Source organism: Rhincodon typus, chromosome 17, assembly GCF_021869965.1.
Source record: "Rhincodon typus isolate 14 chromosome 17, sRhiTyp1.1, whole genome shotgun sequence".
Taxonomy (NCBI): Eukaryota; Metazoa; Chordata; class Chondrichthyes; order Orectolobiformes; family Rhincodontidae; genus Rhincodon; species Rhincodon typus.
The window spans coordinates 13,852,971-13,874,360 of NC_063348.1; positions in this window are offsets into that span (position 1 = coordinate 13,852,971).

Sequence of the window (21,390 nt, forward strand, 5' to 3'; positions counted from 1 at the left end):
CAATAACACTTCCTGCAGCCACTGCCTCCTCACCCACCCAGTGCACTCAAACAAATAAAGCACCCTCCTTTGTATTGCTTGGCTGTGAACCGAACAATCCTTTGAACTTTGCCCTCTGAACCCTGTGCAGTTATGGGGCTGCCCACCATTAATTGGAGTAGAGCTGCTGGTCAGCTCTCTCAGTGAACGTTGTGGACGCCTAGCTCCCCTTCTCCCACTTCCTCACTTATAACCACCCTCTCCCAACAACCCCTCCCCCCACCCAGCAAATCCCTTCCAAATTCCCTCTTAAACTCCCCCCCCCAACTGCCTTGGTGAAGAATCACAATCTTTCTCCATTGGATGTCAGCTCAGCCTGGCTACCCCTCTAACTGCAGACCGTGGAGAGTCGTATCAGGGAGCTGTCAGACTGTGAAAACGAAGAGATGCTGTGAAACGCTAGTAAAGAGTCAGATGTGATATACGCCTCAGCTGAAACTTTCCCAACTGGAAAATGAGCTCATTTAGACGCTATTCCAAATACTAACCATCCAGCCTGCTCAGCAGCAAGTTCGGAGGAAATTCAGCAGAGAGTTCACCAAACACTGCTAACTCTTTACTGAGCAATGACTGGCACGCTCCTCCCATCCTGAAGAGATTAGTTTTAATTTTTCTGTTTGGAGGGACTCACCCTTTCGGAGATGCAGCACAGAGTGACTGAGCAGATGTCGATGCAGCTGTTCAGCAGGGCAGTGACTACACTGCAGGCTTAATGAAATGGGATGGCTTCTTTTATAGTCCATCTCACACAGTTCTGCGGATCTCATTACAGTTGACCATTAACATGTTCTCTAACAATGGGCCACTGTGATTCTGTCATTCCTGCCTAGGCCTAATTTCATCCCCACTATCCACCCCCTTCATGTCACGACATTTTTTTGCAAACCTCTGCGTAAGTGCTGCAGAAACTGTCTAATTAGAAATGGATAAACTGTTCAGTTAGATCACACATGTACAGCACCAGTCCAGGCAACAAGCTGGAGCTAATTTTGGAAACACTATACATTTCTGACATGTCCCTGCCTCCTTCCAGAGTTGATGCCCTCTATATAACTGACTTTGAAATGGCTTGATGTGAAAGCGACAATTAGCTGCAGAATTTTACAGAGCTAGGAAGACACTACAGGCTTTCAAAAATGAGGGCGTATCCCAGATATGGGAGTTCTAATTTTGGATGCTTCATGAGCCTTACTCCACAATGTGTGACTCACAAATGTATGGAATAAATGTGAGTAAGATCTGTTTAATTGTCACAATTTTAAGCTTATTAAATCCCCAGTTCTTTAAAATTTGAAATGAAAACTGCCTGTAGGTGTCAGTCAGAGTTTTTTTTTAAAAAAGCTGCTAATTTGAATTATTGATATGCCTAGTGGTGTAAGAGCTGTTTAATTATTCAAATAGTTGCTTGTTACATTTTCCTGAGGGCCTCTCTTTTTAGGAATGCTTGGCTGATTTCCAAAAGTTAGTTCATCTCAACAACTGACTCTGACGTCAGTGTTATGATTGGTGCCTCCTTGTAGTACGTTGTTAAAATTCAAGTCCCATTATTCCCAGTGCCTTATGGTTTCTTTGAGTCCTCAATTTACCTGTTTTTTAGACCCAGATTGACAGAAAGTGCAGACCAGTTTTGTGTAATTAACAGAAAGAATTACAAAAAATAGACTCTGGCTACAGGTAAACAATTATTAACCATCAATATGTATTCTACTCATTGAAACTATAACTATTTATAAACTTGCTCTAAGCACACAAATACACACACACACACACACACAAACACACACACACACACACACACACACACACAAACAAACATACACACAAATATACACACACACACACACACACTCACAAACACGCAGACACACACAGACAAAGACACAGACACAGACACAGACACAGGAAAGGGGGTGGAGAGAAAACTGGGAAAGCCAATCAATGTTTCATGTTCACAGGACCTGCTGAGATGATTCTTATGCTGATCAGAATGCCACTTCTCAGCGTTCCTGTTCCAGATACTATCACTGGTTTTCAGAACGCTGGTTAGCACTTATAAAATGTCTCTGTCTTATTAATTAAAATTCACAACTTACAGAGATTGCTGAAGGAAGAATTAGTTTTATCAGGCTTAAAGTAGTTTTACGACAGCGAACAGCTCCCAACTGTACACCTACCTGATGTGACCAATCACATTGTTGTTGGCAGCAGAAGCCATTTGTCATTGTTAACTAGTCTCCAGTCCACCGACCAATCAGAGGTCTGTTGCTGGCTGAATATCCATTAGTACACATCCTTAACTCCAGCTCACCTGCTAACACTTCGGTTTTTAATAGGCTTTCATGAATGGAAATTTATTTTACAATCAAGTTGTTTTGTGATCACAGTGTTAGATTTCCAGAACTTTAATTTATTTATTTTATTCGCAATATGGCTCCTCAGGTCTGCCTGTGACCAGTACTGGATGCATTGGTACGAATTTATATGGGGATTGGAAGGGACAATGTGGGTATGTGGTGGGTACGAATTGACATGGCATAAAAAAGGGCCATGATAAGCCGGTGAGGGCATGAGAAAATGTGAGAAGTGAGGGCTGGAAGGCCAAATATCTTATAACACATCCAGGACAGAGTATTCTAACCAGCTGCTATTGGCTCTGAACTGTCCCTAGTTTCTGCACTCTGCTCTTCATCCATTCCATACTCACTCACAACCCATTCCTGCTCCTGCAGCCCCACAGTGACCATCGAGACAACTGTGGTCCTTTTTTTCCAAGTTGCGCACAGCAAATCAGGAAATTTCCAGCTCAAAATATCTGCCTCAGTAGTAGAAAATCTGGAAGTTGGCGATGGCAGAGAAATTTGGTTCAAAATAAGCGGTGGCTTTTACAAGCCTATCCCAAGTTATCAGCTGTATAGAAACTGTGAGTGCTGATGTGTGTCATATTTAAAAATGTGTCCAAATATTGAGTGACAAGCATAAATGGACAAGCTACCACCTTTGAGGCATCGTATGTACAGACAGACAGATGTGCTATGGTTAAGTAAACTTCCCAATACGAAAGGGACCAGAACAGGTATGTTGTGAAACTGCAAGTAAGCTCAGTGACCTCAAATGCAAAAGGTCTGCTGCTGGGGACAAGGTGAAGAGAAAGCGCATAAAGGGCTGAATCCATCCAAACATGGTTTAACAATAGTTTAACCCCTCGCCTGTTTAGCTCATTATATAATTAAGTTGGATTGTTGTATGGCTTACAGAAGAATCTCTAGATTAGTAATTGGACCTCAGAAAGGTATTAACACGTGCAAAATTGTAGCTGGCTTTGGCTTTAATTGGATACTTCGAGTTCACATTCTCTATTCAATAGATTACATTTGTAATTATCCAATTTACTTTGTTTTACTCTTTGATGAAGTGCAACTTGCCTTGTACAGGCAATTATATTTGTATTTGCATCAGTTCACTGTTGTCCAATGAATGAACTTAAAGCAGGGGTATTGTAGTTGGCAAAGTGCAGTGCCATAACTTTGGCTGAGAGACATGCCAAATCCGGAAAAGTTATCTGAAGAATTTCAATAAACTGGGTCCACATTCCACTAGTTTTGAAGCAGTAAATGTCACTTTTCTGAGGAAAATGATAGGGTAGCAGCAGTGGAGAGAGAGAAAGGAGTGATTGTAATCACAACCTGTCAAACACCAAGAGGAAATGAGGATAGTGCTCAAAACATGGTGCTAAATGGAGGTAATTCTACAGGAAGAGAAGGCAGCTCTTCAACAACAGACAAGGCCACAATGGATCCAGGCAAAGTTTGTCACACCACAGAGTCCAGATTCAGAAAGGAAGGAGAGTGCAAATCAAAGGACAATTCCAGCCCTCGGGTGACTGTCTGTGTGGAGTTTGCACATTCTCCCCGTGTCTGTGTGGGTTTCCTCCAGGTGCTCCGGTTTCCTCCCACAGTCCAAAGGTGTGCAGGGTAGGTGGATTGGCCATATGAAATGGGATAGAGTAGAGGGTGTGGGTCTAGGTGGGATGCCCTTCAGAGGCTCAATGGGCTGAACGATCTGCTTCTACACTCGGGATTCTATGATACATATGACATATTGTGGGACCCAGCCAAGAGTAGGAATGGAGGCTGAGTGCCAGGTCATTTGTATTGGGCTTGGGTTCAGGGCTGGCATCTCTATGGCAACAATGAGCATCATTAAGAGATTTGCCCAGCAGCCTGAAAGGAGGCAGACGGTAATTTCCTCATTTGGCTTCCAATTCCGGAAGTGACTGAGGTACTTTAACTGCCTGGAGGTGGGAATCCAGGCAGCAGGCTCTCTCTGTACTGAGGGACACCAGGCAGCTTGATTACACTGTCTCCATTCCCCACAGCACCACCAACCCCTCCAGAGTGATAATTGGGTGCTGTATCTATTTTAAACTAAGGCTTAAAAGAGTTGGCAAGACGGCAACTCCATACTAAATTGTAGTTTCAGTTATTTAAGATTAATTGTGGGCTGTTATCAATCAAAACTGGAAGACATCCAATTGATCTTCCAAATTCAAAAACCCTTCATTGGACAGTGAACTGTCATACAGGTCATGGTTCTGAAGGGGTTAATATTCATGTTATATTGGCATCACCCATTCTACTGATCTACCACACACGATGTAGATTCTATGTTATGGAGGGAGCAGATGGATCATTACCAGTTCCCTAAGGTCTTGCTAACTTCGTCTAACCAAATTGAGTTGTACTTATTGCTGTCTTGAAGTTACCAAGATCAGTGTCTCTTCTGTAGATACTTTACAGTGATGTATCCTTTGTCACTAATCACCAGATAGGCCCAATACAAAGCAAAGACAAAGCAGGACTGGTGACTGTGAATGATTGAAACAGTCCTTACCAAGTACCACATACTGATAAAGGTATTAAATACCATAAGGTACCGGCAGTGCTCATCTGGCAAACCTCTCAATGCTTGTTAATGTGCTGTCTCCCTGAAAACCCCAAACAGTGGCTGCATTCCTGGGGCAGCAGGTTTGGGACCCAGAAGCTGTTCTGAATCCTGTCACTCTTGATCTGAAAGTCCACTGCCATGTACCTGTCACAGTCTAGTCTTCCCTGCAAATGCTCTCACATAAAGCACATAGGGATTTAATTTTTTTTTCTCTTCCCAGGACCTTCCATATACCAGAAAATCATTAGGATATCTCATAGCAATTATTGTGGATAATTTAATACCACTCTCTACATGAAGTCACAAATCCTTTGTCCTTTCTCTAATTTCAATAACTCTGGCAGATACAAGTTTTTTAGTCTTATTGTGGTTTGTTTTAATGTAGAAGGATATCTTATATCTGTTAGATTTCAGAAGGCATTTTGAACCATTGCTCTCATTCTCTTATGTTACATCTATTACTTATCCAGTAAATATTCTCACTATCCAGTGTCATCTCGGTAGTGATTGTAATGAGGCCGGCCAAGTGGTCTTTATGATTTCCCTAATTGAGGCTGTTAACCTGGTTCAATCAGGGTTCCCTGGCTGACAGATATAAACAACAGTGTCAGGGGTTCTGCTCACTCTAGGACCTGACTCTGACTAAGGCAGTACTAAAGTCAAGGACTGTCCACCTGTAAATAAAGGGTAACTTGGGGACAGGATACCAACCTCTACGGCGTTATTTCAATATCCACTATTTATTCATGTATATTCTCATTCTCCTGAGTTGTATTCATTATTTCACGTAGTGGAGCTGTAAGTACACCTCAGTACACCTTTGTAGTATTTTCACAACTCATTCTAAATATTAGCAGCTTCCTGCACAAGCTCTGCACACACTACAGTATGCCAGGAATACTAAGCAGGAGATATCCTAAAGAAGCCACTCCTGCCTTTCTATGTTCTCATGGTAAAAGATTGGTGGGTTCTGGAGGTGTTTGATTTGAATCTCTCCCTTTGAGAACTCGTGCTTGGGTTAATGCTACAAAATCCATTCTTCTCATTGTTAATTCTAGGTAGAAACACAACAGTTTCCAAGAGAATGGTATCATTCTTAACTACATTGCTTATTAGTTTGGGAAATGTTTTTGAGTGGGATTTATAAGCATCCATAACTCTGCTGCGTGTTTTATTATAAAACTACCGCACCCAAAATCATTAAGTTCAATGATATTTGATTTCAAGTGCTGCACAATTCTTCTGTCTCTAACCATGTAAGAATGTTTGGAACTTGTTGAGGGAAGTATAACGTTGTTATCATTTGGACGCCATGCAAAAGATGTTTACATTTCTGATGTTCAGTTACTCACTCGATTTCTTTAACACTGCTAATGTCAACCTTTCTCCTTGACTCTTCTTCACTCATTAAAATCATCTCCTTTCCTCTTCGTTTACTAACTTAGTCCTGGAAAAAGTGAAGTATTCCAACCATCCTGTCTTTGTTTACCCCATGACTACATTGTGAGTCTTTATGAAGATTGTAGAGGAGTTGTGGGCTGTTGGTGGTAAGGGGATTCTGAAGTAATGACATGTCAGCACTTTAATTAGCGTTGGCATTGTACATGTCTAAAAAAAGCTCTTTAAACATGAATTCATAATGCCATCTGCCTTCATAAGAACAAACTTTACATTTCAAACATAATTTATTGTGTGAAGTACAGTGGATAGTTCAGCATTATACAAGTGCTAATATTATTAACATAAATTACTCAGCAAAGATTGCCGAGAATGAGAAACATCAAAAATGGATAAGATAAAACAAAATGAACCAAAGCCAAGACGAAATAAACTTAAGATGAAAATGTAAAACTTGATGGCTCATAGATCTTACAGAAAGCCTTCAGAAGTGGCAATAATGACTGAGACAAGCTTAGAAATAACAGTAAAAAGCAAAACTGCTGAAGGTGTAATAAATCACCAATTAGCAGAAGTATCACAAGCTGTGCTTGTGTTTTAGATAATGGCCTTTATACTGAAAACTACAAGAAAATAATCAAGTTATTTAAATTGCATCTACACTCAGCAAGCCAAGTCTGGAACAAAAACGGAAGTTGCTGTAAAAGATCAGCAGGTCTGGCAGCATCTGTGAAGAAAAAAACAGAATTAATGTTTCGGGTCTGGTGACCCTTCCTCAGAAGCCAAGTCTGGAGATAGTCATCAAATGCACACAATAACAACAGCTTGCTTTTATATAATTCCTCACCATGGACTGACATCTCAGGTGCTTCACACAAATGTTATTGTCGAATCAGAGAAGCCCTACAGTGTGGAAGCAGGCCATTCAGCCCCTCGAGTCACTCTGACCCTCTGAAGAGTATCCCACCCAAGCCTGCACATCCCTGGACACTATGGGTAATTTAGCGTGACCAATCCACTACCCTGCACACCTTTGGACTGTGTGAGGAAACTGGAGCATCCGAAGGAAACCCACACGAATACAGGGAGAATGTGCAATCTCCACACAGTCGCCCAAGGATGGAATCAAACCTGAAGCCCTGGCGCTGTGAGATGGCAGAACTAACCATTGAGCCACTGTGCCTCCCAACATTATGGCTCAATGTCATTCTCTGCCTTTTCCTCTTAAAGCCACACATTATTTCTGTTCCAATCATCTAATGCACTCTCCAATATCTCAATTGAACCCACTTCCAGCAATATATTCCAGACCTGAAACATTCGCTGTGTGAAAATATTTCCTCACATCACATTTGCTTCTCTTACCAATTACTTTAAGGTTGTAATGTCTTGTTCTCAATTTTTTTTATTACAAATGGGGACATTGCTTCCCTATTTACTCTGTACAGACCCCTCATAATTTTGAAAACTTCTATCACTTCTCCTGTTGGCCACCTCCTTTCTGAGACAGTCACAATTCTCCAATCTATCCTGAAATTTCTTAACCCTGGGATATTTCTGCTAAACCTCTTCTACAGTACATCCAATGCATTCATATCCTTTCCGAAGTGTGGAATCAGAATTGTATGCAGTACTGCAGCTGAGATGCAACTAGAGATTTATATAAATTCACTCTAACTTCCCTGTGCTGTAATTTATGTCTTTATTAACAAAGTCTTGGATACTGTATGCTTTATTTACTGCTCTTTCTAGTTACATTGCCCTCTTTAATGTCATGTACAAAAACCAGTTTCTCTCCTCCTGCACTTTCTTTAGAGTAGACCACTTTATTTTAGACTGGCTCTCCATGTTATTTCTACAAAAATGCATCACCTCAAACTCTCTGCATTAAACTTCATCTGCCACCTGTCTGCCCACTCCACAAATGTGTCGCTGTCTATTTGAAGGTTTCCACACTGTTCTCCTCTCTGTTTACAATTCTCCCAAATATTGTGTCGTCAGCAAACCTTAATGTTGTCACCCCCACATTAAGATCTAGAGCATTTATACATCAGAAAAGCTAGGGTTCCAATACAAATCCTTGGGGAACCATCTGAAATATATCCATTAATGATCATCCTCTTTTTCCTATTCCCTCAGCCAATTTCATAACCATGTTGCCAATGTCCCTATTATTCCAAGAGCTCTAACTTTACTCCCAAGTCTAGTGTGCAGCCCTGCATAAAACACCTTTCAGAAGTCTATCCACATTAACATTATTACCCTCATTAACCTTCTTTGAAATACTCCAGCATGTTAAAACATAACTTTCCTTTTAGAAGTCCATGTTAGATCTCCTCAATTAGCCCACATCATCCATTACTATCAATTCTACACAAATTACTGTTTTTAGAAGTTGCCCCAACACCGAAGTTAGATTGATTGGTCTGTAATTGCTGGATTTACTTTACAGACATTTTTTGAACAAAGATGTAAAAGCTGTAATTCTCTAGTCCTTTGGTATGGCCCCAAAACCTAAGGTCCACTGAAGAATGATAGGAAATGCCTCCACAATTTCCATTCTAACATCCCTCAGGCTCCTGGAATGTACCACCTCCTTGTGCCAGGTCCCTATTAGAGCTACAACGTTTCTCTGTTCCTATCTCTCCTGAGACATGCAGTTACCCAAGCTAACTCACCGACTTTTCTCACTGAAGTCAAGAAAATAAACTCAAGGATTCAACTACTTTTAAGTTCTTAGACTGTACATTGGCTGGTTATGGGTCTTTCATTACCAAGTGTACCTTGCTTCTGATCCCTTGGGCTCCCCTTCTGTAGGTCATAAAAACTCAAGTCAATGACAAATAACAATTATCTAACTGGGTAGCTTTTTGAGTCATTGAGTTTAAATTACAATGCTTCTTGTCTTAAACTCACTGTTCTAAAAGACATTCTGACCCTTTAAAATAATGTGATCAGACCTTCACAGCACATGTAAACTAGTAACTTATTTACCTCTACTTTTAAGTTTCTAAATAATATATACTATACACTTAATTGTATCTTCCATTCTCTCCTGGTTCCCATACCCTGCTGATTTAGGTTAAACCAACCCCAACAGTCTTAGCAAACCTCCAAACAACCAACTCAACCAGTCTCAGTGTTCCGGGAATCTATAGCCCTCCTTCTTCCAGCTAAGCATTCACCTATCTATTCTCCTATTTCTTGTACTCATTCGTCCATGGCACTTGGAGTAATCTGGAAATGACTGCTTTCAAGGATCTATTCGCCAATTCTCTATCAAGCTCCCTAAATTTGGTGTGCAGGACGATGTTCCCCCTTCCAAAGTCTGCTATTGGGATCTACAGGAGCCATGACCTCAGGATGTTCACTCTCTCCCAGAAGCACATTCTGTGACACCCTTGGCTCAGGCACCAATGGAGCAACACAGCATCCTGCAGTCACATCTACGTCCGCAGATACACCTCTCTGCTTCGCCCCAACGTTTTACAAATTTTTTCTTTGTGGTACATGGGTGTCGCTGGCCCAGCATTTATTGCCCATCCCTAATTGCCGAGAGAGCAATTAAGGGTGAACCATATTGCTGTGGCTCTGGGGTCACATGCAGGCCAGACCAGATAAGGATGGCAGATTTCCTTCCGGGAAAGGGAATTAGTGAACCAGATGGGTTTTTATGACAAGCAACAGTCACTATTAGGCTAGCTTTTAATTCCAGAATTTAAAAATCTCGAATTCAAATTTTGCTATCTGTCATGGTGAAATTTAAACCCATGCTCCCAGAATATTAGCCTGGCTCTAGGTTATTAGGCCAATAACATTGCAATTATACCACCAGCTCTCCAAACTAACAAATTCCACATCACTACTGCCCTTCAACACTTCTCCCTTCCCTTCTGTACACTGGTGAGTGAGGATGACAAAAGGGATAGAGAGAGGATTTTGCTGACTAGGGGGACAGGGACAAAGCAGCCAGGGACAATGGAAGGGGTAGTAGCTTCTGGAGGGGAGGGTTGTCTTGCTTAGGTACCAATTGCCATGGAATACAGAACACCCCCTTGGAGCACACAGGCAAATGTGAGGGAGTTTCCACTTTGTAAGTGCTGTGCACTCTGCTGGTTAAATCTCAGTGGTGGCAGGATGAGGAAGAGAGACATCCCATTGCATACTTTTCATAAAAATTATTTTTGTGAGATGTGGCTCAGGGGCGGTTTACGTTAACCCCTTGCCTAGTTGCCCCTGAACTGAATGACTTGCTAAGCCATTTCAAAGGGCAGGTAAGAGTGAGCCAATTACTGTGGGTCTAGAGACACATTGAGACCAAACTGGGCAAAAAATGGTCAATTTCATTCCCAAAAGGACATATGTGAATGAAGTGGATTGCTGCCAGAATTTATGTTACTTATTTAATTTATTTGAAATTCATCCAAACCTCACCAGCTGTCACAATAGGGAGTCGATCCTGTGCCCCGAAGTATCAGCTCACAGTTTCTGGGATACTTCTCCAGTTCGATGACCACTAGATCATTATCCCTCCCTTTAATGGCCTTGGCCTTAGACAGGAAGGTGGTAAAATTCAGATGAAGCACTCTCTGTTAGGGGAGAGCACTGAATTCCACCCAAATTGCATCTAAACTTGTGCAATATTTCCAAATGTCTGTTTCAGCACCTCCAGTCAAATTGAAATTCTAGCCATCAGCGATTGAAGCCTAAACTACTGGCTACAGCCATCCTTTCAAACAGGCAGATCTCGTTATCACTGTGGTCATGTTAGTCAAATAATCCCTTCACAGGATCTTTCTTTGAGGATCGAATTTCAGAATGTTTTATGATCTTTTGCAAAGTATATGCATCAAATCTCAAATGAGTAACCAGGTCTAGACACCCTGCTGTGTCAAAGCAAAACGAGAGAAGACATATTTCTATCTGAGATAGTAGGAACTGCAGACGCTGGAGAATCCGAGACAACAAGGTGCAGAGCTGGATGAACACAGCAGGCCAAGCAGTATCATAGGAGCAGAAAGGCTGATGTTTCGGGCCTAGACCCTTCATCAGATTTCTATCTGTCTGAATCAAGACTAAGGAATTGGTTAGAATATCTGTGGGGATGACATAAACTAAACACCCTGTCTCCTTCAAAGTGCAAGGAAAATTAATGTTCTGACTCTGAAATACTTCAAACTGAAAGATGTTTGAGGACTGTTGTGATTGTTGGATGTCAGTCATCTCAGTTCCAGGAGTACCTCAGAGTAGTATCCTAGGCCCAAACATCTTCTACTGCTTCATTAATGACCTTCACCTCACCATAAGGCTAGAAGTGGGGATGTTCGCCAAGGATTGCACAATGTTCAGCACCATTCATGACTCCTCAGATACTGAAGCAGTCCATACTGAAATAAAAGAAGTCCTGACCCGAAATGTCAGCATTCCTGCTCCTCTGATGCGGCCTGATTTGATATTATAGATAATGGCTCAAGAATATCTAAGGATAGAATATCCATCAGCATTGGGTAATCCAAGATGGAGGACGGGAAAAAATTGTGGCTGTATTAGCTGCTCCTTTTTGAGGTATTTTCAGTGTTGGAGCTGATTTCCTTGAATTCTAGGAACAGTAATTACTGTCTTATAAGCTGTTGCATTGTTTTGGAACTTTGGGGAAAAAAAAATCAAAACAACGCCACTTTTAAAAGGAGGAAGAGAGATGAAGGCAGTGACAACATGAGAAGTGATTCAAATGCAGAAATAAACCTATACAGCTGTCTGACCCAGCAGTGAATCTGCACAGCTGCTGCCTTTGCTGTTTGGTTTCAAGTATCTCTGGAAATCAGAGTTCGTTCTAAGAAAAATGAACAAACAACGAAATTCACAGCTGACCTTGGAGAAACCTGTATGGAGGATCTCACAGCAAGGGAGCACTTATGTGGTTAGTTTTAAAACGTAACCTTACTTGTTAACCTTACAATAGTGAGTAGAATGGGTTCTTTTTTGATTATGTGTTTTTATCGAAATCTGTGTCTTGATTAAACTTGAAAAATCTAACAACATAGATACTAGGCTAGCCTGGAGCAGTGTTTTTAAAGCAGTAAGGCTGTGCTATTTTCTGGGTCTGTAGATTAAGATGCAATGATGGCCTTTACGAGAGTGATGAGCTCTTCCTGTTGGATGTGGGAGATTAGAGAGAGTTTTCGTGTTACTGATGATTGTCTGCAGGAAGCGTGTTTATCGCGAATCCTACCGGTTGGAGCAGCAGTTTGAGGCAATGAGGAATTTACAGGAGCTACGGGGTGTGACGGATGGCAGTTGCAGCATGGGAGATAAACCAAAGAGACAGTCAGGTTGATAGGTTACCTCCAGGAAAGGTAGGAGAGGGAGGCAGTTAGTGCAGCAGTCTTCTGTGGTTATCCCCATCTCAAACAAGTGTGCTGTTTTGGAGGATGAATGGGGATTTTGGACTGTCAGGGGAATGTAGCACTGACAGCCAGGTTTCTGGTACTGAGACTGGCTCTAACGTAACGAGGGTATGCCAGATTCCAAGAAATCGATTGGATAGGGGACTCTATCAGAGTCAGAGGAACAGACAGACATTTCTGTGACCAACAGCAAGAGATCAGAGTGGTGTGTTGCCTCCCTGGGTATCTTGGAGAGGGTGCAGAATATTCTCAAAGGAGAGAGGGACCAGCAGGAGGTCATTGTACACATTGGAACTAATGACATAGGAAGGGAAAAGGACTAAATTCTGGATTACTCCCAGCCTCATGAGCTAGTGAGGGCAGGAATAGGAGGAATAGAGCAGATGAATGTGAGGCTGAGGAGCTGGTGCAGGGGAGGAAATTCATTTTTTTGAATCATTGGAATGTCTTCTGGGCTAGAAGTGACCTGTATAAGAAGGACGGATTGCACCTGAATTAGAAGGGGACTAATATACTGGCAGGGAGATTTGCTAGAGCTGCTTGGGAGGGTTTAAAATTAGTAAGGGGTGGGTGGGTGGGGGCAGTCGGGGGTTTGGGACTCAGGGAGATAGTGAGGAAAGAGATCAGTCTGAGACTGGTACAGTTGGGAAAAGGAGTAAGTCAAACAGACAGGACCAGCAGGAACAAAGAAGAGATCAATGTAGAACTGATAAATTAAACTGCATTTATTTCAATGCAAGAAGCCTAGCAGGTAAGGCAGAGGAACTTGGGGCATGATTAGGAACACGGGACTGGGATATCATAGCAATTACAGAGATGTGGCTCAGGGATGGACAGGACTGACAGCTTAATGTTCCAGGGAATAGATGCTGTAGGAAGGATCGAAAGGGGAGCCGGGTGAGGGAAGTGTGTTTTTGATTAGGGATAACATTACAGCTGTATTTAGGGAGGATATTCCTGGGAATCCAGCCAGGTAAGTTATTTGGGAGGAATTGAGCAATAAGAAAGGGATGATCACCTTATTGGGATTGTGCTATAAACCCCCCCAGTAGTCAGCAGTAAATTGAGAATTTATAAGGGGATCTCAGTTATCTGTAAGAATAATTGGGTGGTTATGGTCAGGGATTTTAACTTTCCAAACAGAATGGGACTGCCATAGTGTTAACGGCTTGGACGGAGAGGCATTTTTAAGTGTATACAAGAAAATTTTCTGATTCAGTATGTGGATGTACCGACTAGAGAAGACGCAAAACTTGACTTACTCTTGGGAAATAAGGCAGGGCAGATGACTGAGGTGTCAGTGGTGGAGGGGGACACTTTGGGGCCAGCGAATATAATTCTATTAGTTTTAAAATAGTGATGGAAAAAGATAGATCAAATCTAAAAGTTAAAGTTCTAAATTGGAGGAAGGCCAATTCTGATGGTATTAGGCAAGAACTTTCAAAAGTTAATTGGAGGCAGATGTTCGCAGGTAAAGGGACGGCTGAAAAATGGGAAGCCTTCAAAAATGAGATAACGAGAGTTCAGAGACGGTATGTTCCTGTTAGGGTGAAGGGCAAGTCTGGTAGGTGTAGAGAATGCTGGATGACTAGAGAAATTGAAATTTTGGTTCAGAATAAGAAGAAAGCATATGTTAGGTATAGGCAGCAGAGATCGAGTGATTCCCTAGAAGAGTATAAAGGCAGCAGGAGTATACTTGAGAGGGAAATCAGGAAGACAAAAAGGGGACATGAGATAGCTTTGGCAAACAGGGTTAAGGAAAATCCAAAGGGATTCCACAAATACATTAAAAACAAAGGGGTAACTAGGGAGAGAACAGGGCATATTAAAGATCAGCAAGGTCGCCCATGTGTGGAACCGCAATAGATGGGCCAGAAACTAAACAAGTATTTTGCATCAGTGATAACACAGTGTGGAGCTGGAGGAACACAGCAGGCCAGGCGGCATCAGAGGAGCAGGAAAGTTGACGTTTCAGGTCGGGACCCTTCTTCAGAAATGGAGGAGGGGGAAGGGGGCTCAGAAATAAATAGAAAGAGGAGGGGTGGGGCTGGGGAAGGTGGGTGGGATGGTGATAGGTGAGTGCAGGTAGGAAGTGGTGGGGATTGGTCAGTGAGATGGGAGGAGCGGATAGGTGGGAGAGAGGATGAACAGGTTGTATCAGGTCAAGGAGGCAGGGATGAGAGGGAGGGTTGATCATGGGATGAGGCTGGGGGTGATGAGATTTTGAAACTGGTAAAATCCACATTTAGGTCATTGGGCTGTAGGCTCCCGAGGCGGAATATGAGATCTGCTCCTCCAGTTTGTGGGTGGTGTCATTGTGACACTGGAGGAGGCTCCGGATGGAAATGTCACCCAGGGAGTGGGAGGGGGAGTTGAAATAGTTGGTGACTGGAAGGTGTTGTCGTTTGTCACGAACAGAGCGCAGGTGCTCTACAAAGCGGTCTCCGAGCCTCCGCTTGGTCTCTTACTATCACTCAGTGAGTTATAACCCCACTGTGAAGCCTCTTCTAGGGATGCCCACCTTGAAGGAGTTACCCTCCTCCCTCCAGAATAGACCAACTCCGCGGGAAGCTGGGCCCCTTGCTGAGATATTTGTATCCACAGGTGTGGTGCTGGAAGACTGGAGGTTGGCTAATGTGGTGCAACTATTGAAGAAAGGTGGTAAGGAAAAGCCAGGGAACTGTAAACCAGTGAGCCTGATATCAGTGGTGGATAAGTTGTTGGAGGGAATCCTGAGGGACAGGATTTATGAGTTTTTGGAAAGGCAAGAACTGATTAGGGATGGTCAACGTGGCTTTGTGTGTGGGAAATCATGTCTCACTAACTTGATTGACTGTTTTGAAGAAGTAACAAAGAGGATTGATGAGGGCAGAGCGGTGGGCGTGATCTATATGGACTTCAGTAAGGCGTTCGACAAGGTTCCTCATGGTAGACTGATTAGGAAGGTTAGATCACATGGAATACAGGAAGAACTAGCTATTTGGATACAGAACTGGCTTGAAGATAGGAGACAGAGGCTGGTGATGAAGGGTTGCTTTTCAGGCTGAGGCCTGTGATCAGTGGTGTGCCACAAGGACCGGTGCTGGGTCTACTGCTTTTCATCATTTATATAAATGATTTGGATGTGAACATAGGAGGAATGGTTAGTAAGTTTGCAGATGACACCAAAATTGGAGATATAGTGGACAGTGAAGAAGTTTACCTCAGATTACAATGGGACTTTGATCAGATGGGTCAATGGGCCGTGGAGTGGTAGATGATGTTTAATTTAGATAAATGTGAGGTGCTGCATTTTGGAAAGGCAAACCAGGACAGTACATATACACTTAATGGTAAGGTCCTGGGGAGTGTTGCTGAACAAAGAGACCTTCGAGTGCTGGTTCTTAGTTCCTTGAAAGTGGAATCACAAGTATGTAGGATAGTGAAGATGGCGTTTGGTATGTTTGTCTTTATTGGTAAGTGCATTGAGGTCATGTTGTAGCTGTATGGGACGTTGGTTAGTCCATTATTGGAATACTGCATGCAGTTCTAGTTTCTCTGTTATAGGAAGGATGTTGTGGAACTTGAAAGGGTTCGGAAAAGAAATTACAAGGATCTTGCCAGGATTGGAGGGTTTGAGCTGTAGGGAAAGACTGAATAGACTGAGATAACAAGGTGTAGAGCTGGATGAACACAGCAGGCCAAGCAGCATCAGAGGAGCAGGAAAGCTGATGTTTCAGCTGAAGAAGGGTCTAGGTCCGAAACATCAGCTTTCCTGCTCCTCTGATGCTGCTTGGCCTGCTGTGTTCATCCAGCTCTACACTTTGTTATCTCAGATTCTCCAGCATCTACAGTTCCTACAATCTCTGAATAGACTGGGGCTATTTTCCCTGAAGCGTCTGAAGTTGAGGAGTGACCTTATAAAGGTTTATAAAATAATGAGGGGCATCAGTAGGGTAAATAGAAAAGGTCTGTTCCCCAGTGTGGGGGAGTCCAAAATTAGAAGCCATACGTTTAAGGTGAGAGGGGAAAGACTTAAAAGGAATCCAAGGGGCACTTTTTTCACACAGAGGTGGTGCATGTATGGAACAAGCTGCCAGAGGAAGTGGTGGAGGCTGGTACAGTTACAACATTTAAAAGGCATCTGGATGGGTACATGAATAGGAAGGGTTTAGAGGGATATGGGCCAAATGCTGGCAAATGGGACTAGATTTATTTACGATATGTGGTCGATATGGATGAGTTGGACTGATGGGTCTGTCTCTGTGCTGTACAGCTCTATGACTCTTTGACTCTATGTAAAGTTTTACCTTCAAGTCCCAAGTAATTAAGATACCTTCTCCGAGTGGGAAATGTATATTTTGAGAAATATTATTGTGGGTTTCTGTTACTACTGAAATTTTAGTGAGAAGGCCTTATTTATCTATTGCTCAGATTTCTAGTGCTTTGGGGGTGTTAACCCTCTATATAGCTCCTCCTAATATTACATGATGCTACGTCATTTAACCCTATTCCTTTATTCATTTTGTGGTGAAAATTCTTCTCTGAAGTTGTGAATTTCAATCTAGTTAAATTGTGAGGTTTTCTAACACTTTTATGAAAATCTCCCATTTGTCTCTTCCATTCTCTGAATCTTGAAGGGATCATTTGTGAAAGGTGCATAAGTAAAATGATAAAGAACTATGGATGCTGTGGATCCATATTGAAGAAGAGTTGCTGGACTCAGCATTCACTTGTTTCTCGCTCCACCGATGCCGTCAGGTCTGCTGGGTTTCTCCAGCCTTTTCTACATAAGTAGTTTCCTCGAGTGTACTGTGCATTGTTCATTTCTGTGGATTGTGGTCCATTCAGAGCTGTGCACTGTAATCTATATGGTGTTGTGCGCTATGGACTGTACTGTGCTATGCCCATATACTGTACAGCTCTATGGAAAGTAGATGGTACAGTGTCATGTAAGGAAATGAGGGAATTGTTACTAATTTTGCAGATGATACAAAGATAGGTGGAGGGTCAGGCATTATTGAAGAAGCAGAGAGACTGCAGAAGGACTACGACACGCTAGGAGAGTGGGCAAAGAAGTGCCACATGGAATACAATGTGGGAAAGAGTGAGGTTATGCACTTCGGTAGGAAGTATACAGGCATAGACTATTCCCTAAATGGGGAAAGGCTTCAGAAATCTGAAGCACAAAGGGACTTGGGAATTCTAATTCAGGATTTTCTTCAGTTTAACATGAAGGTTCAGTTGGCATTTAGGAAGGCAAATGCATTGCTAGCATTTGTTTCAAGAGGGCTAGAATATGAGAGCAGAGATGTACTGCTGAGGCTGTATAAGGCTCTGGACAAACTGCATTTGGATTACTGTGAGCAGTTTTGGGCCCCATTTCTAAGGAAGGAAGTGCTGGCATTGGAGGGGATCCAGAGGAGGTTTACAAGAATGATCTGAGGGATGAAGGACTAGTCATAGGAAGAGTGGTTGAGAACTCTGGGTCTGTACTTGATGGAGTTTAAAAGGGTGAGGGGGTGATCTCATTGAAACTTACAGAATACTGATAGGCCTGATAGAGTGAATGTAGAAAAGATGTTTTCACAAACAGGAGAGACTAGGACTGAAAGGCACAGCCTCAGAGTGAAGGGATGACCCTTTGGAACTGAAATGAAGAGGAACTTCTTCAGCCAGGGGATGGTGACTCTGTAAAACTCATTGCCACAGAAGTTTGTGGAGTATTTAACACAGGGATAGGTAGGTTCTTGATTTGTAAGGGGATTAAGGGTTACAGGGAGAAGGTGGGAGAATGGGATTGAGAAACAAAACAGCCGTGATTGAATGGCGGAGCAGACCCGATAGGCTGAATGGCCTAATCCTGCTCCTATATCTTATGGTCTTATGGACAGTGGACATCATTGCAGACTGTATTGCTGTGTCCTTCAGACACTCTCAGCCTGACTAAAGGGGTGTGAGAACTGTAAATATACTATCAATAAGGGATAGAATGCAGACAGAAACTTAAAAACATTAAATTTATGACAAAAGCCAGATACAGCTTATTTAGAAGTCTGAAATATGAACAGAATAATCTGGCAAGGTGGGGATAGAAGCAGAGGAAATGTTTCATGTTGATACTCCCTTATTGGGACTGACGGGAAAAAAGGTTCTTTCCAATAATGCCAGTGATGACAGCCTAGATCAAGTTACTAAATGGTTCAGGAAATCCTCTGGAAGCAGTTCCAATCCAGCTATCTGCCATGATTAGGAAAGGAGGATAGTAAGCTTTCTACATGGGCGAGTTCATGACCTCCCTCGTTCACATTCAGCTCATAGAGATTTGCTCAGGTCGATATAAAATGAAATATTTGCTGGGGGAATCCAGAACTATAGCGTGTTGGACCAGAAGGGTGATGTGAAGAAACATGTCTTTCTCCATAGGATAGTGGAAATCTGCAACTGTCTCCCTCAAAAAGCTGGAAATATTTCAGGGCTGGTTTCCATCCATTTTTGTGAGGCAAGGTTATTGACTGTAAGGGAACAATGGAGTTACAATGTAGATTAGCCATGACTTAATAAAATGGTTGTACAGGCAGAAGAGGTCAACTTTTGTTCCTACATTCTTATTGCATTGGAACTGCCTGATGAAACAAGAGACCTGGGGGTTCAGATACATAATTCTTGGTTAAGAAGGTGTTTAGCACGTCTGCCTTCCTTGCTGAGACTTCTGTGTATCGGAGTTGGGACGCCATGTTGAGGTTGTACAGGACATTGGTGAGGCCTCTTCTGGAGTACTGTGTGCAGTTCTGGTCACCCTGTTATAGGAAGGATATTATTAAGCTGGAGAGAGTTCAGAAGAGATTTACCAGGATGCTACCAGGAATGGAGGATTTGAGTTATGGAGAGAGGCTGGATAGGCCAGGACTTTTCTCACTGGAGCGTAGGAGATTAAGGGTGACCTTCTAGAGGTTTATAAAATCATCAGGGGTATAGAAAAGGTGAACAGCAGGTGGCTTTTCTCTAGGATGAGGGATTTCAAGACTAGGGTACATATTTTTAAGGTAAGAGGAGAAAAATTTTAAAAAGACATGAGGGGCAGTTTTTTTTACACAAAGAGTGGTTCGTGTGTGGAGTAAACCTCCAGAGGAAGTGATGGATGCAAGTACAGTTACAGCGTTTAAAAGTTTTTTGGATAAGTATATGAATAAGAAAAGTTTGGAGGGATATGGGCCAAGCACAGGCAGGCGGGACTAGTTTAGTTTGGGATTCTGGTCAGCGTGGACTGGTTGGACCAAAGGGTCTGTTTCCGTGCTGTATGACTCTATGACTTTATAACTAAGGACTAAGATTCCAATTTTATATTGATTGATGCCTACTTACCCTCTATTGTGTTTCATTAAGATCTCTACTTTCCCATCAACAGTAGATGTGTCAGAGAATCCACAAGGCTTCAGTCTCTCTGAAAATTAACAATAAATTCTGACAGCAGAAAACTACTTGGCTCTGAGCCACCAATTAGGCAGGGAGAAATGTTATAACCTTTCCTAAACTACTTGTGAAGTAGAAGCCATTTACATGAGTCGCTTTTTCTGCACACGGAGTGTTTGATGGAGTGAGGATCAGATGCACTGTTGAATTGGGCAGCCTTGGAAGGTAAAACTCTCAGATAAAACTGAAAAGCTCCACAGATTGTGTTGATGTGTCGCCTTTTGTTACACTCAGGCGCTGAGGCCATTAAGATTATCTGAAACGAATTAACAAAGCATGAGTCAATTACCGTAACTCCTGTGAACGCATAAGCAGCCGTCTTCATTGATCAGTTTCCAGTGAATAAGCCATCTGGAGACACAGTACAAAGGGCTATGTACAGGCAGTGGAAAGCAGCCACATCCCAGCAAAGGCTGGAAGTGTGGATTAATTTGCAGATACAGACAACTTGGTGAGATTTTTGAGAGAGTGGCTCCAGCGTTACACAATGTGATGTTACACTCCACTCCTGGTGCTGAGCTGTTTGATATCTTGCTGCCAGGAGGGTTGGAGTTTAGTGGAAACCATTTCTACTTTGGCTCAAATGACCGACATAAGCAAAGGGCTCCTCTGCTTTAATCCCCAACTTTACACTGGAGAAACCAGGGACAATACCAGTCTCATGCACAGGGGAACGACTGTCACTCAACCATTGCCAGCAAGGACTCGATACAATCCTTGCAAAAGATTGCAAAGGTCACAATTCTGCCCAACATTTTAAAGTATTTCCTAGTTTAAACAATTCTAAACTATATTTTCAAGATATCCAACCACTTTTGCTGTTCTAAGGCATTGATACATATAGTTAGACCATTAATTTACTTCTCAACGTAATGTTTTAGCCCCTAACCCTTAATACGTTATAAAGCGCAGTGCTATTTCAGCCTAAACTCACTGACAGACAATGTTTAAATTTATTAAATGCTGACTGCTTTTGTTCTTATCACAGCTTTCTGAAACACACTATTTAATAATCACTCAGAGATAGTAGGAACTGCAGATGCTGGAGAATCTGAGATAACAAGGTGTAGAGCTGGATGAACACAGCAGGCCAAGCAGCATCAAAGGAGCAGGAAGGCTGACATTTCGGGCCTAGACCCTTCTTCAGAAA